The 17,074-nt window shown below is 38.7% G+C and overlaps 1 protein-coding gene across 4 annotated transcripts in view; it reads left to right on the top strand.

Moving 5' to 3' along the window:
* Window positions 1-1,927: 1,927 nt before the first annotated feature.
* The window catches only part of DENND2C (DENN domain containing 2C), a 93,125-nt gene continuing 77,978 nt past the window's right edge, over window positions 1,928-17,074 (top strand). For 2 of the 4 annotated variants that reach the window (XM_082613145.1, XM_082613142.1), the window contains exon 1: window positions 1,928-2,080. The gene's annotated coding sequence lies outside the window, so the exon portion shown is untranslated. The remainder of the gene's footprint in view (window positions 2,081-17,074) is intronic. The other 2 variants (XM_082613144.1, XM_082613143.1) reach the window with 2 other exon arrangements.

Here is a 17,074-nt window from a genome sequence, read left to right as displayed (position 1 = left end):
GGAATTCAATCCAATTAGCCAGACCATACTTCTATACATACACAGTTGTGTTGCCATCTAGTGGTTGGGCTGATACTTCATTCCACTTATTCAATAAACAATTACTGATCAAACATCTAAAGTACCAGGTACTAGGCAGCAAAGATATAAAGAATAAGATTTCACTTCTACTCTCAAGTTATTCACAGCAAGAAGTTATAACATGAGTGGATACAAATGTGAAAAAGAGCATTTTGTGAAGCATCTCAGAAAGTAATGACGTTTCAAATGGAAAAAAAAATTAAAAGCAAATTCCTGCATGCTTCCACATTCTGTACAGGTAGCCATAAGCATAGGCGTGATCCCAACAGCATGTTTGTACTAGCCTTGGTGTTAGAATGCTCTCCCTGGTTTCTGAAGTTGAAGTTCTGTTTGCTGAGTATTTGTAAGTCCCTTGGAAAACCTGATTTTATTTTACCTTGGCCTCTTTGTCATCAAAAGAATATAAATTGCCAAATTAAACTTTCTATTCTCAGATTTTAAAAGGCATGAACTACCATTATGTATATCTCCATCTTACCCATGAGAGGGCAGTAGAATACATACATGTTAATTCATTTATTACATCCATGCAGATTTGGTTTCCAAGTTGGTACTTGGAATTCGATCTGCTCATTTTCTCATATAATCTCCTGGAATTCAAAGTTTGAACTTTGAAGTAAATTTGAATTTTAAAATAAATTCCAAAGCCACACTATTCTAGCCCCAAATTTTATCTTAAACAATTGTTTGGGAAGTTTTCTAAATATATAAGGGTTTTTTTTGGTGGTGAGCAGGAGGAGTCCATAAAGATCAGTGTTCAAAATTTACTACAAATTTATTTCCTCATTGAGACATGATTAAAAATATGTCTTGTCAAAAAAAAAATGTCTTGTCATTCCTCTTCCCCCCCCACCATCATAGAAGAGAATTCCTGTTTCATTGTCCACGGCTCATGGTTTCACAGTGGTTTGGGATATGCAGCTTTTATTGCTTTGGCTACGTTGGCTTGTGACAGTCATCTGTGGTGTGTAACCAAACACTGCTCTTTCTGGCCGTCTTCTATTTTGGTACCTCTATGCGAACAGATGTGGGGAGAGTTTGATCACCAAATCCAAGAGGTTCTGGTGGGGGTGGGGTGAGGTAGGGTGGAGTCGGGCGGGCAGAGGCAGGGTGGGGTGGTTAGCAAGTGCCTGGGAAAACAGGCTCAAATCATCCTTGACTCGCAGCCTTAGTGAAACTGGGCTGCTGTTCGCAGTAGGCGCTGCGCCATGCACATACCTGAGTATGAGTGTGTTGCAGGCGTAGCGCTTAAGCATGTGTGTCACAACAGGGCGTGGGAGCCGACCTCAGGCACTGGGAGTATCAAAGGCACTCCTGCTCTGGGATTTCAAGCCTCAGGTGTCCGGAGCGTCATTTGCATCTGTGTATGTTTCAAGTAGGCGCTGTACTGCAATTGCCGGAGAAATGTTTGTTTCCTCCTTGAGCTCAGCCCGAGAAATGGTGCTGCTCTTTCACTGGAGACACCAGGCCTACTGAGCCCGGTGGCAGGAGACAATTCTATGGTTTCTTAGAGTGAGGTGACATTTGGATTCCTTGATTAGGCTTTCTCTCGCGGGTGGTTGTGAGGAGTCAACCTTCGTGTAAAGTTCTGGTCCTTCGCCGTGGGGCCTGTCGGACGGCAGGCACGGCGACGGCGAAGGGGCTTTGGCAAGAGGCCCTCGGCTGGACGACAGTGGCGCCGGTAGCCTGCCTGCTGGGGCCGCACCCTTTCGGCGCCCAAGGTCCTGGGCAAGATTCTGGCCCCTACGCCGAACTCCAGAGGGGGCGGTTCCCCTCTGGACGGTCCCCGGGCGGTGCCGGGGGCGGGCCCGACCGTGAGGGGTGGGAACAGGAACCAATAAGAACAGGGCTTTGCCGGGGCGGGGCTTGCGGCCGGGCCTGTGGGGGCGGGACGGAGCCCACCCAGAGTGGGAGCGAGCCGACTGGGCGCTTCTACGCGGAGGACGAGAGCCTCGGAGCCCAGCCGCGGAGGCGGCGTCGAGGACGAGAGTAAGTAGGGGTAGGGCGACCCGGGCGGGGTGTGAGGCAGGGGCTTCGGACCCTCGGCACGGAGGGTGTCGCACGCCGGGTGTCGGGAGCGGGGCCACGGAGCGTCGGGCGCCGTCCGGCCGCAGCGCGGGAGAGGGCTGGCGGAGGTGTCGTCGCCGGCCACGCTCTCTCGGCACCTCCTCGGCCTGGAGGGACGCCCGAGCGTGCAGCCCGGCGCCCAGCGGACGCCGCGCGTTGGGAGCCCGCTCGTCGGCCTCGGCGGTTGTGGCGGAGCCTGGCTGAGGGTCTCCTCGCCGCTCGACAGTCCTGGGGTAGAGGCAGGGAGCGCCCCGCATCCAGGAAGAAACGCGGGGCTCTCTCCAGGATTAGCTACGGCGCTTAAACGTCGACAGGCTGAGACGACGGACTTTACATTTTTGTTTTTTTGTGCTTTGATTCATAACAGAATCTGACGAGCACAGTAGTGAAAGTTGTCAAGTAGGATTTTGATTTAAAAATCTGGCATTGGAACATCTAAGAGCTTCTAACTAGTATGGCAGATGATGATCAGAATATGAGTCAGGGGCTGGAGCCTCGGCCAGGACCCACATACCCGATGTGATGCTTCGGTCACGTCGACTTTTCTGGGCCTACGTTTCCTTAGCTGTAAAATCGAGATGCTCATGAATGCCTGGGGGTATTCTGAGGGTCAAATGAGATGCACGAGAGTATTCTATAAGTGTTAGGTATTGCATATTCTGTAAAACAACTACTAAGTTCCAGGCACATAGTAGGCACGTTGTAAACCTTTACCCTAAAGCTAGTGATTCACCTACAGTGTTTTAGATAAAGTCCTACATCTCCGTTTACTGTGTAAATAAATTGCTTAAGCTCATTTTCCACAAATCACCATTGTTGGAAGTGTGGTCCATTTTTAACTGATTAATGAATTTTTCTAGAATAGCATATATTATCGATACACTGTTACTGATCGTTTACCAAGAAGTTTGGTAGCAATCAATCTATGTCTTTGCTTTAGATAAATAGTTGTAGTTTAAGTTACCTGGTAAAGTAAACTGGGAGTATTGTTTCAAATCAGACTTGTATTTGCTTTTGTAAGATTTAAGTCCTCCAAAACAAAATTAATATATAGCCGCATTTTGGGGGTACAGCCTTTATTATAGACATGTGCATTATTTTCTGTGGGTATGTGTGTGAGGTGTTGCGGTGGGAGAGCAGAAATGAAAAAAGAGTAGTAGTTTGCAACCAGCAGACTTTGACTAGGGATACTTATAGGCGTGTTCTGAAGTCGTTTCCCAGGCAGAAACCAGGAAATGTAGTAATTGTGTCTCTTGGCTTTTCATTAGTCTTTTTGTGTTGAGTGTGGCAATAGATTTTTTAAAAAATGCAAATATAAAGGAAGAATATTAATTTTTCTGATGCGACAATAAGCACTTTTCTAAAGCTGAAAATTACGTTTTAAATGATCTGTAGTAAGTCTTACATTATAGACAAGAATTTTAGACCACTGGATACCAAGGTCAAATTAAATGGAGGAGTAGAGAGAAAGTTTCTAGTGAATGTAATTTTTGTGTTGCTTTAACAGTTTTACATGTTTCAACAGTTCAGTGCAAGATGGATGCTTTGAAACACCAATTTCAAACATGTACTCCATATATAAATTTTGCTGTGATTTATAATTTGTTGATCTTGGATGACTGAAGCCTTATATTCACGTTATTTATTGAGCACCTAATACATTCCAAGGCACAGTTTTAGCACTTATATTATATTCATGTATGGGCAGGATATAATTACTTCCATCTAGGAGATTACACTTTACCAAGTGGGCTAACATAAGCTGTTTTTAAAACTGGTGTTAACAATAACATCAACCAGCATTTATTGGGACCTTCTTTGGGCCAGGCAGTGCTCTAAATTCTTTACATGCATTATCTTATTTAATCCTTACAACAGCATCTTGAGGGGTGTTATTATTATGATCTCCTCATTGAGAAACAAAAAATTTGAATAACTTTCCCATATCAAACAGCCTAGGTGCCAGAGCTAGGTAAGACTCAAACCAGACAGTTGGGCTCCAGAAATCCTGATCTTAACCTCTTCATTATACTGAGTGTAAAATTCTGTGAGTGAGATACAAATGAAATCCAACAAGCATTTAAAAGAAAGTGCTGTAAAGAACTTCTTCAAAAAGAAGGAAAGAAAGATAGAAAGAAACTGGTATTGCAAGGTGTAGATGAAGGCATATCCAAGCTACAATTTAATTATACTTTATATAAAGGAGAATTTTTTTTTCCTGGTGAATGATGTGGGATTCTTTTTGTTTCTAAGCCCTCAGTCACTCAGTTACTACAATTATGGCATTATCTTAATACTATAAGAGGTGATTACTTTTTAATAAGAAGTTTAAAATGTTTGTTCTCAGACCATAAGTTAAAGCTAGATTCAAGAAAAGAAAATGTTTCCCTGCCTTCAAGATGCTTGTAACTGGACATGTAAATAAGTCCCTACAATTTCAGTGTGATAAGAGTTATAACAGAGATATAGTTATAGAGTTAATGGGACCATTGATGAGGGAAGATAATTCTGTATATGGTAGGGAGGAGGATTAGTGAGAAGATACCATATTTGAATTTGGCTTTAAAGGATGAATAGGAGTTTGCTGAGTTGGGGAAGGGAACAGAAGATATGGATGAAAACCAGGAATATTATGTGAAAGTATATGGTATGTTTGAGGAATGTGTTGTAGTCCACATTGTCACTGAAAGTCAGAGTGTATAGAGATTAGGGGTTGGGCTAAAGAAGGTGGTGCCTGGAAACAAGATGAAAAAAATAAAATTGCAGAGCTTGGTTGCCAATCACGTTAGGATAGCTGAGATTTCTAGAAATAAGGTAAGTGTGGGATTTCAGTGCCTATCATTTGAAATAATGAAGATTTGCCCGGTTTGGCATAATCTTTCACTTTAGAATATGGTGTTAAAGGTAGTTTTAATACTTTGAAGTACAGGATATACTATAAAACAACATACAGATTTACGCAAGTAAAAAGTTATGACTCAGAGAAAGAGAAAAAAGAAGTCTGTGGTGCCATTTGGTGAAGAGCCTGTTTATCATGCTGAGGACTTTGGACTTGATTCTAAAGACAGTGGAGAGCCAGCGAAGGACTTTAAGTAATTAGGAAAGATAACATGGTGGTGGTATGGTATAGCGGCTGGATTGGATGGAGAGGCAAAAGGTAGAGAGATAAGTTAGAAGGCTGTTGCTATTGAAATAGCCCAGATAAAAGTGGATAAGGGCCTGGAGTAGGAAAATAGTAATAGAGATGAAGAGGAGAGGACAGATGATATTACAAGGCTTAAAAAGTGATTGGCATTGAAGGTGAACAGAAAAGTAAAAACTTAGTTTCTCAGCTTGGGAAACTGTGGATAGAGGAACTTGATTTAATTTTTAATGTGAGGGGAATTTTTAATTGTTTCAGTTTTGAACATGGTGAGTTGGAAGTGTCTATGGAGCATTCAGATAGAGGTGTCAAGAGAGGATCCAGAGCCCAGAAGAGAGGCTGAGATTGGGGATTCAGATTTCGGAGTTAGCCAGTAAGTGGAAATTGAAGCCATAAGAGCGGATGAAATTGTTTGGGGGAAAGACAAGGAATTAGAAGAGAAGAGGGCCAAGGATAAATTATTTGCTTTGTATGAATAGAAGGGATTCATTTATACTAATTTTCTTATTAATTGTGATTATAAAGAAATTAAATGCGTTTTAATTGAAGATTAAACAGCTTTACATCCAAATGAATCCTGTTCTTTTAAAATTTCACTGGGAGTCACTCATTTATTCCCAAAGTGTATTGCCCAAACTATTATTGGAGTACCTCTTTGTAAAAAAAAAAAAAATACTTTATAGCAAATTCACAGCCAATCAAGAAAGTAGATCTTCTGGCTTTATTATAGAATTCTTCTTCCTCCTCTGTACTTTCTAGTTCCATGCTTATAATAGATGGGCCCCAACTTAAGATGGTTCCGCTTCTGATTTTTCAACTTTACGATGGTGCAAAATTGGTATGTACTCAGTAGAAACTGTACTTTGAATTCTGAATTTTGATCTTTTCTTGAGCTAGCAGTATGCGGTGTGATGCTCTCTCCTAATGCTGGGCAGAGGCAAGGAGTCAGCCTCCCAGTCAGCCACATGATATTGATACAAGGATAAACAGCCGATACACTTACAGCAATTCCGTACCCATAGGACCATTCTGTTTTTCACTTTCAGTACAGTATTCAATAAATTACATGAAATAGTCAACACTTTATTTTTAAATGGGCTTTTATCAGATCTTCCTCAATTTACCATGGGGTTACATTCTGAAAAACCCATAATAAGGTGAAAATATCATAAGTGGAAAATACATTTAGTACATCTGACCTACCAAACATTGTAGCTTAGCCTAGCCTATCTTAAATGTGCTCAGAACACTTATATTAGCCCACAGTTAGGCAAAATCATCTAACACAAAGCCTATTTTATAATACAGTGTATTATCTCATATAATTTATTGAATACTGTACTGTATATGGAAAACAGAATGGTTGTATGTACAGAATGGTTGTAAGTGTATCGCATTTTCATGCTCATGATCCTGTGGCTTACTGGGAGCTGTGGCTCTCTGCCGCTGCCCAACATCGTGAGTATCATACTGCATATCACTAGCCCAGGAAAAGATGAAAATTCAAAATACAGTTTTTACTGAATGCATATTACTTTGGTACCATCGTAAAGTCAGAAAATTTTAACTGGAGCCATCATAAGTTGGGGACTGTCTGTAGAGCCTGTTTACCTTGAATCAAAGGTAAGAAAGCATATGACTCTCCCCTCACTTGGTTGTTAGCTCTTAGAAGTCAGAGATAGTGCTTAAAAAAAAAAAGCCTCCCATATATTTAGATTATCAATAAATGGTTGATTCATCTTGATAACCAACTTATTCAATCTTGGCTCCAAATGGCTTAGCCATTTCCAGAATTCATTTTCATCTTCAAAGGGTGAAGATTTGTCACCACTGAGGAGATTCAAAAGAAAGTCTTACGGCTTTGAAGGCATTTTCAAACAAGCAGTTTCAAAAATATTTTCCTAATTTGCAGTATCATTAGAATAAGTGTATGATCTTCTAAGGCAGGGAGTGGAAAACTTTTTCTCTGAAGGGCTAGATAGTAAATATTTTAGACTTTGTGAGCCATACAGTCTGTCATAACTACCCAATTCTGCCAAAAAAGAGCCATAGACAATACTTAAATGAATGAGTATGGACTGAGGTCCAGTTAAAGTTTATTTATGGACATTGAACTTTGGATTTCATAGCATTTTCACATGTCACAAAATGTAGTTATTTGATTATTTTTTCAACCATTTAAAAATGTAAAATTCTCAGAGGCCAAAAACAGATGTTGGGTCACATTTGACCCACAGGTAGGCCATAGTCTGCTGACCCTGTTCTAAGAGGTGTTCTTTGAAGTACTTGGATTTGTTAGTTTAGTTTTTATAAAGTGGTTCTTCAAAGTTATACCTCCTGCTTCCAAATTCTAGTACATTTCTTGAAACATCTGAAAAATTTTCATTCATGCTCTATTTCTCATATAGAGTAATTAGAATACATTCTCTTCATTAGTTTGGAACCCGAGATACAGAGAAATAGATTAACTTGTACACTGTCAGAATCAAAAATATGTTTGAAAATATTTTTCAACATTCAGTATTCCTTATTGAACCAGTTAAGCAGCAATCTTTTTGCCTCAGCGAAAGTGGGGACATTGAAAGCTAGGTGGAATAAAAGACCAAAACTGGAAGGAGTGTCCTGACTGGTTCCCAGAGGGTTGGGCAGGATGGAGTCTTTTATCTTTTTCCTCTTTGAATTGCGTGAATAATTTTTATCATAAGGAAAAGGAAACATGAAGTTTTTCTTCACTTCAGGGGCATTATAGCAGGTTATAAGATTGAAGGATTAAATAATAGTGAGATAAGAGGAAGAAATTTAAAGGACTTAACTTTTTCACATCTAGCCATCCCAGATGTTTCTCTTGCACCTTATATTTTTGAGGAGGAAATTTATGATATTTTTTTGCTTATAAATCTTAGATTCCTGGTTAGCAGCCTGAAAACATAATTTTAACATTCAGTTCAGGCAGTATTAATCCATTTATATTAGTTATAAGTAATATTTATGCTCTGTTTCTTTATGTTAGATTTCTGACTTTCATGGTTTTCATAACAGAGATAAATATTTACAACAGGGGGCATGGAGGACAATTATTAGTTTTTCTTCGAAGTTTAAATTCATAGAAGTGGCATATTTGTGGATTTTTTTCTGTGTGGATGTTAAGATATAGGACAGATGGAGGTGTGTGTGAGATTTGTTCTTGGTGCTACTTAAAAGATGTGTGCTTTTTTCTTTCTCTCTTTTTTTCCATTCGAGTTAAAAAAACAAAAAAACTCTGGCTGTCTAGGATATTTTTGAGTTGGTTACTTAACAATATGAAGCATAGTTTTGTATTTAAATATTTATCTGTATTCTTTGATACTCATTAAATAAGAGTCTGTTAAGGCTGATGATGTTAGGGCCTGCTGGGAGGAAACAACACAGCCTGCTTTGCAACAGTATTTACTGCAAAATCACCTTTTCCCTGGTTCCTACTTAAACTGTAAGGGATAACATGGAACAAAAGAGCAGCATTATGTGAATTAGAGTGATGGTCAGTTTGGTGATGACTGTAATGCAATGGTTATTGCACAGTTAATTTATATTAACATAATTCAAGGTTGAGCAGAATGGTTGGTAAAAATGGTGAGACGCTATCTAACTAGGTTTTATTTTTTAACTTTAAATGCATTCTTCAGGTGTGATGTTTTTAAGAGTTCAATGATAATTGTTATTTAAAAAGAAACTAGATCAATATACCCTTTAAATGTACTGTTTAATTATTAGCAGAAGAAAGCATGTAGTAAAAAAAAATACAGAGGCATGTTCAATAGCTGCATCTAGAAGTACAAAAATGTTGAGGAGATGGTGACTTGAGAAAAAGTGTAAGACTTTAATGAAGATTATTTTAAAAATGGGTTTATCAAATGTGTAAAACCTGACTAAAGTGACATATATTTGTATTAATGTTGCAAATGAAAGTTAAAGTCTTTAAAATTGAAAAGATTCTTGGAAACAGCATACTTGACTTTTCAGTAAGCCTTTTAAAATATTTTCAAAGAAGACTTCCCTGGTGGTGCAGTGATTAAGAATCCGCCTGCCAGTGCAGGGGATACGGGTTCAATCTCTGGTCTGGGAAGGTCCCACATGCCGCGGAACAACTAAGCCCGTGCGCCACAACTACTGAGCCTGTGCTCAAGAGCCCGCGAGCCGCAACTACTGAAGCCCGTGCGCCTAGAGCCCAGGCTCTGCAACACGAGAAGCCACTGCAATGAGAAGCCCGCGCACCGCAACGAAGAGTAGCCCCCGCTCGCCGCAACTAGAGAAAGCCCGCATGCAGCAACGAAGACCCAACGCAGCCAAAAATAAATAAAAATTTAAAATATGTATTTTTTTTCAAAGAAAGAAAAGAATATAAAATTATCTCAATTTCCCTTTTATTTAAGGACCATTCCTGAGAAAGATGCATTATTGTTTTATTTTGTTGCATATCAGTGGCATAAGAGAAAAATGGCTACATAATTCTTGAAAAAAGTATTTGTCTAGAATGCATGGGTGTTATGTTTATGATGTTCGGTGATTAGTCAGTGGAAAATTGAAAATTGCGCCTCTTCGTGTTGACATACCTCTATTCTGTATCATTTTGGGACATTTCAACAATGCTTATAAGGTGGCTACCGTTTGATGCAGACTTTACAGTGCAAATTGTTGGGATCACTGATTTAAGTTTCACTATGCTTTTAGTTTGTCACATATGGTAGCAAGATAATTAATAAGGAAGATTTTCTTGTGTTGTTTAAATTTAGCTCCAACTGTATCGGCATATTTATAAACAAGGAATTGTTGATCCTCGTAAGTTAAACTGGGAAAAATTTTTGAAGTAATTGTAAGTAGTGGAATAGCAAATATGATTAGAAAACATAGAGGAGTTATTTTAAACATTGTTTGAAGCTACTGATAACAGTGCTTTTTCCCCCCCCAAAGGTCCACACTTATGTTTTATTGAGTATTTCCTCAAAGCATCCTTCCAACACTCAAGCAGAGGGAGGGAGGGAGGGAGAGTGACAGAGACAGAGACAGACACAGAGACAGAGAGACAGACAGAGACAGAGATGGACATACAGACAGTAGTCAGAACAGCACAACTTACAGTGCAGGCATCCTCCTTCTTTCTTCTGAATGTCCAGGGCAGCTGGACTACTGATCTCCTTGAAGCTTTCCCTCCAGCAGAAGCAGTAGGCTGGGCATGAATGAGCACACTGCCCAGCAGGTCATTGCTGAGCTCTCTTTCTGTCCCATTTGTTCTAAGGGCTTAGAGTGCTCTTTGGAATCACTGTTTTATGTATACAAAGCTTTGGTATGTGCTGAAAACCCTCTGCATCTCTTGGGTGTATTGAAAAATATTGAAAGTTATTAATTATTATAAAGGAGGCTTGCTAAAGCCAAGTTTTAAAAATGTTTTATTCAGAGCTAATTATACCCATTTACTATGTCACAGCAGAGTTTGATAATTGTTAAGAGGTAAGGAGCTAAGCAGATTGTGCAAATCTAGAATTTTTCTGGTTGAAAAACATTCTCGTTTGGCAGGTGTTTTCCAGTATTTTTGAATAGCAAAATTTGCATATTTAACTGATATTTTTGGCAACCTACTGAACTAAATTTGAAGCTATATGTCTAAGGGTTCCAAAACATTGTTAGGGCAAGTAATACTTGTACTCTTTTACTCTTTCAAACATGTTGCTACATCTGGAAGAGAGCATTATCATTAAAGAAAATTTGAACAAAATGAAATATAGAGATATTGCAAAATCTCATTTCTCTGTCTCCAAACTTTTAATTATTATTTTCCTGAGGGGGAGTTTAAAACATTAAAGAAAAACATTTAGCTAAAAGATCCATTTGCCCTGCTTCAATAACTGAGTTCAATATGGATTCCAAGAAGAAAATGAATTCTTACAGCTTAGTTCTTAATTTACTCTGAAGTGATTATGAATGATATAGCTAACCATCATTTTGTATTAAGACCAAAGAATTTCCATTACTAAGTAGAATGAGTATGGTACTATTTTTACCATTCACAACAACTTATTGTTTCATCTAGGGTTTTCAACCCTGACCCAATATAAAGCAAAAGAGTGCAAGACTCTATAGTGAACCTAATAAGTACGTAACATTGTCCTTGTGTGTTCCAGGCTGGAATTAATTTATGAACCGGAAAAGTCACTCATTGCATTACATTGACTCTTCTCTAATTTTAATATTTATATTATGTATTAATTTTAGAATTTTTAATGTATTTAAATAATGTCCAAATATTTGATGTTAACTTTATGTTTTACTTTATCATATGTAGTAAGGTTAATTATTGTTTTGTGAAACTTCTGTTTCAGTTGTGTGTGTGTGTGTGCTGTGAATCAAATGTATTTCTTACCATGGGTTTTGGTCAGAAGGGTTTAGGAAGCATTGGCCTACAGTACAACAGAAAGAGGATTTGATTCGATAGGCGAATCTTTTCTCCCACTAAGCAGGCTCAAGACCCTTAGGGATTGTGTGTGTGGGTGTGTGTGTGTGTGTATTCTAAAAAACCATACCAACCTATACTACTGCTGTTACTGCTCTTAAATGATCCCTCTTTGATTTTCCATTCCTCCTGCAAACAATTATGATTGCTCACTCTATCTCCTTCCCTGTTAACATTATGTGTGCCTACTTTCCTTGTGTTTATTGCTTCCCTCGAACGCAGTTTCTCCCCACAAACATGCCTTTCCTTTACCCAGTGCCCTAGACTTCAGTTTTGCTCTCCTCATATCACTAGGTTCCTTTGCTCCACTGATCTCTGTTGTGCACAAGAAGCAAGGCATTCACCCTGCTGGAGATAATTACTAGTTTTCCTATCTTTGGCTCCAGTTTACTTTGTTCACTCTGTGCCCAGCTTTAGGAGACAGATGAAGAATCACATAGGTAGGCCAGACCCTCTATGAATCATGTTTCCAACTTCAATTGAGTGTACTTCCATTAATCTATTCATCACCCAGCTCATTGTTGAGCAGCTCTTAAAAATTTTATCCTCAAGTAGATGGGCTTTTTCTCTAAATCTTAATATGGCTATTGTAATTTTCAAAGATTAAAGTTACATGGTATGAGCAAGCTTAACTGATTTGGTCTGGGTCTTAAGCATACACAAATCTTCTCATCTTTTTTCCAGTTCCATAAGAACTGTCATACTTCTCAGACTCCTGACACCTCTTTCTTCCATGCGACCTAACTTTCCCCTCCCTCTTCCACGTATTTATTATATCCTTCATTATTTTTTTGCTGCAGTTTTAAAATATATATAGGTTTTTTTCCCAACCTTAAAGCATTGTATTTAAAATTGATTCCCCTTTTTGATCTTCTTATTATTATTGACTTTAAAATAAATGTATTCATACTTGATCCATTTTCTCACTAATTTTCTCCCTAAGCTTTAGCTGTTATCTGCCCTCACTGTCCTTTTTTTTAAAAATTATTATTATTATTTTTTTGGCCGCGCCTTGCGGCACGTGGGAGCTTAGTTCCCCGACGAGGGATTGAACCCATACCCCCTGCAATGGAAGCGAGGAGTCCTGCCTAACCATTGGACCACCAGGGAAGTCCCTGTCCTCGCTGTCTTTTGACACTATTTATTTAATGCCCTGTTACCAAATACAAGGACCCTTTCTCGGTCCTTATTCTCCTTACCTCTTTCTTTTCTTCTTAGGACATTTTCCTTCCATGATTATTTGTGATCCACATTATCCTGGTTCTGTTTCCTCTCACTAGTCTTTTTTCCACTCTATCTGATTCTCCCTTTTTGTTCCGTCTATAGTTCCTAATCATGATTAATGTTCTCAAAGGTTTAATCCCTAATTCTTTGCCTTTTAAAAACTCTCTGCTTATGTATGAGTATGTATGTAACTATGTATTCTTGCTTTTTTCTCCGTGATGTCTCTTTAAACCTTTACTCCCCTTAAACCTTTGGCTTTTCTCTCACTTTACTCTCAGCAAATAATTGCATATATTATTTCAAAGAGAAAATAGAAGCCATTAGAGGGCAAGTTAATCAACATACAGACCCCAAACCTACAAATGTACCTGCCTCTGTGTCTTTCTTTCCTCATTACCTTCTGTTCCAGTGGAAGAGCTGTCCCTCTTTCTGTCAAGTGCTAATCCCTCCAGTTCCATTTGAAGGCCATGCCTTCTCTCCCGCGTGGCGTTTGCTCTCTACCGTTGTTTCTTCTCTCTCCTCTACTGACTCTTTTCTACCAGTGTTTAAAACAAGCTTAGTTCTTTTCTATCTTAAAAAAAGAAAAAAGAAAAAAGCTTTCCTGGGCCACACGTTACCGTCCAGCTACTACTCTGATGTCCACTTGCCTACCTGGATAAATAAACTCCTTGAAAGTGTTGTCTGCATTTGCTGTTTCCATTTGTTCTTTCCCATCCACTTCTCAATTCACTATGCTCTTCCTTCCTTCCACTGAATCTGCTCTTGCCCAGGTCCTAGTGACCAATAGACACTCAAGTCTTTACTTTATTTGACTTTTGACAGTGCACTGTTGACCATTCTTTTCTGTTTGAAAGGTTCTCTTCCATTGGCTCCCATGATTCCACATACTCCTGGTATTTTCTCCCTGCTTTTAACTACTTTTATGACTTAAATGACCATCTATGATAGAAGAAAACTGACCCAGAATGTCGTAGAACTGACCTGTTTTGGATTAGTGATGTTTTTGGAGTTTATAAAGCTTATCTCTGACAGAGCATGGTGATCTATAAAAGTCAATTTAAAAATGAAATCTGTTTATTTAGTAATACTGTAAAGGATTTGTGATATGGTAAGAAATAAATTTTATTTTAAAAAACTTAAGTACTGTTCTTTCTGTTTTAATTCCCACAACATGTTATATGAAGTGGGTGCTTAGAAAGTATTGGATGAATCCTTTAAAAAGTCAGTTATATTTTATGAAAAAGTGCTATAAAAGTAATTTATGTTTATTTTTTAAAATTAGATAAGCCAAAAGAAAACAGCCATAGTTCTAATACCCAGAGATAAGATAATCACTGTTAACATTTTGGTGTTATATATATATATTCACTTTTTTATACATACAGTGTTTTTTTTTTTTTTTTTTTTTTTTTTTTGGCTTTGCTGTGTGACTTGCAGAATCTTAGTTCTCCAACCAGGGATTGAACCCGCACCTGAGGCAGTGAAAGGGTGGAGTCTAACCACTGGACCACCAAGGAATTCCCTCATAGATTTTAAAATTAACTTATAGTATACAGTGCTTTATAACATTCTTCTTTTACTATGAACATGTATGACTTCATAATGTTCCACTGTATGGATTTACCATAATACATTTAAGTCCCCTATTGGAAATTTAAGTTATTTTAAATTTTACAGTATTCTAAATCTACTCTTGTGTGTATGTATGTGTGTGTGTGTCTGTGTGTATCTTTGTGAATTTGTTCAATTATTTCCTTAGGATAAATTATTGGAAGTGATGTTTCTGCATCATCATATGTGTTTTTTAAAAATCATTTATTAGGGCCTTATTTAATATAGAAAGATATGAAGAATGCAATTTATTTTTTTAACATCTTTATCGGAGATGTTAACATCTTTAACATCTTTATAATTGCTTTACAATGGTGTGTTAGTTTCTGCTGTATAACAAAGTGAATCAGCTATACATAAACATATATCCCCATATCTCCTCCCTCTTGCGTCTCCCTACCACCCTCCCTATCCCACCCCTCTAGGTGGACACAAAGCACTGAGCTGATCTCCCTGTGCTATGTGGCTGCTTCCCACTAGCTATTTCACATTTGATAGAGTATATATGTCCATGCCACTCTCTCACTTTGTCCCAGCTTCCCCTTCCCCGTGTCCTCAAGTCCATTCTCTATGTCTGCGTCTTTATTCCTGTCTTGTCCCTACGTTCTTCAGAACCTTTTTTTTTTTTTTTTAGTTTCCATATATATGTGTTAGCATACAGTATTTGTTTTTCTCTATCTGACTTACTTCACTCTGTATGACAGTCGCTAGATCCATCCACCCCACTACAAATAACTCAATTTTGTTTCTTTTTATGGCTGAGTAATATTCCATTGTATATATGTGCCACATCTTCTTTATCCATTCATCTGTTGATGGACACTTATGTTGCTTCCATGTCCTGGGTATTGTAAATAGAGCTGCAATGAACATTTTGGTACATGTCTCTTTTTGAATTACGGTTTTCTCAGGGTATACGCCCAGTAGTGGGATTGCTGGGTTGTATGGTAGTTCTATTTTTAGTTTGTTAAGGAACCTCCATACTGTTCTCCATAGTGGCTGTATCAATTTACATTCCCACCAGCAGTGCAAGAGTGTTCCCTTTTCTCTACACCCTCTCCAGCATTTATTGTTTCTAGATTTTTTCACGATGGCCATTCTGACTGGTGTGAGGTGATATCTCATTGTAGTTTTGACTTGCATTTCTCTAATGATTAGTGATGTTGATCATCCTTTCATGTGTTTGTTGGCAATCTGTATATCTTCTTTGGAGAAATGTCTATTTAGGTCTTCTGCCCATTTTTGGATTGGGTTGTTTGTTTTTTTGATATTGAGCTGCATGAGCTGCCTGTATATTTTGGAGATTAATCCTTTGTCAGTTGCTTCATTTGCAAATACTTTCTCCCATGAAGATTGCAATTTAAAAGACCCATTATTTGACTGTTCAGATAGATCCTGTTTTAACATTAACAACAACAACAACAAATACATAAGGTCAAGCATTGTAAGAAGTTATAAAATGAAGAGTAAAAAACTTGCTCCCCTACTCCCAAGTCCTTCTCACTGGTCACACTGTAGGCAATTTCTTGCATATCCACCATAATTCAGTAAGCAGGGCTTATAAGATTCAGTCTTGTAATAACAAAAAATATGGTCTGATTGTATAAAAAGTACCAAAGTGAAGATAATGAAACTTTTATTGACACAACTGACCATATACTGAACTGAGAATGTCCAAATGATCATAAGACGATCACTTCCTAACCACCTTCTTTCTCCGCTTTGAGGAAGACAAGAGATCTATCCCACCCACCCCCATTTCAGAAAAGGGGACTACAGAGGGTAGGAGTCAGTTGTGTAATATCCAAACTCACATTATTGCAAGGTATGTGTGTGGGTGGGTGTGTGGAGATATATGTGTATCCTTTTTTAAAAGTCTGTAGAAAAGGAACCATAATTGAGAAATATTTTTCCCACTTTTATTTTGGACATCTTTCCAAATCTGCACACAAGTCTCTACCTTATTCTTTTAATACATGCATAGTATTCAATCAGGATGTCCTATGTAATTGAGCAGTTTATGTATTACACATAGACATCCAGGTGAGGGGCTGAAATTCAGCCCATGGTCCACTTGTTAATACTCTGTGCCTGTCTGCCCCTTTCCACAAGGATCCTCTTCTCACCCTGCTCTGCCTCGGACAACCCACACCAGGCCACCCATCAGGCTGTCTACGCCCTCATCCTGCTCCAACACTAACATCTCACAGAGGCTGCCCCTCTGTGGAGTTGCCCTCTTTACCCTGTGTGGGTCCTGACGGTCCACAGTTGCAGCCCTCCTGCACAGATGCTTTCCTTACTCCTCCTGCTCTGGTGCTTTGATAACCTGCCCTGCTGTTGTGGCTCCTTAGCATCAGGAATGGATGCCTACCTCACTCTGTTCCACCCAATGGCTTTCAGCTGAATTGTCCAGGAAGCGAGGGGAAGAGCTGGTAATAATTTTTTATCTTAGTAATAACTTTGTG

This window comes from Mesoplodon mirus (genome assembly GCF_964341445.2).
Source record: "Mesoplodon mirus genome assembly, chromosome: 3".
NCBI classification, from domain to species: Eukaryota; Metazoa; Chordata; class Mammalia; order Artiodactyla; family Ziphiidae; genus Mesoplodon; species Mesoplodon mirus.
Note: the sequence above shows the minus strand (reverse complement) of the source record. Positions and strands in the feature narration are given on the sequence as shown.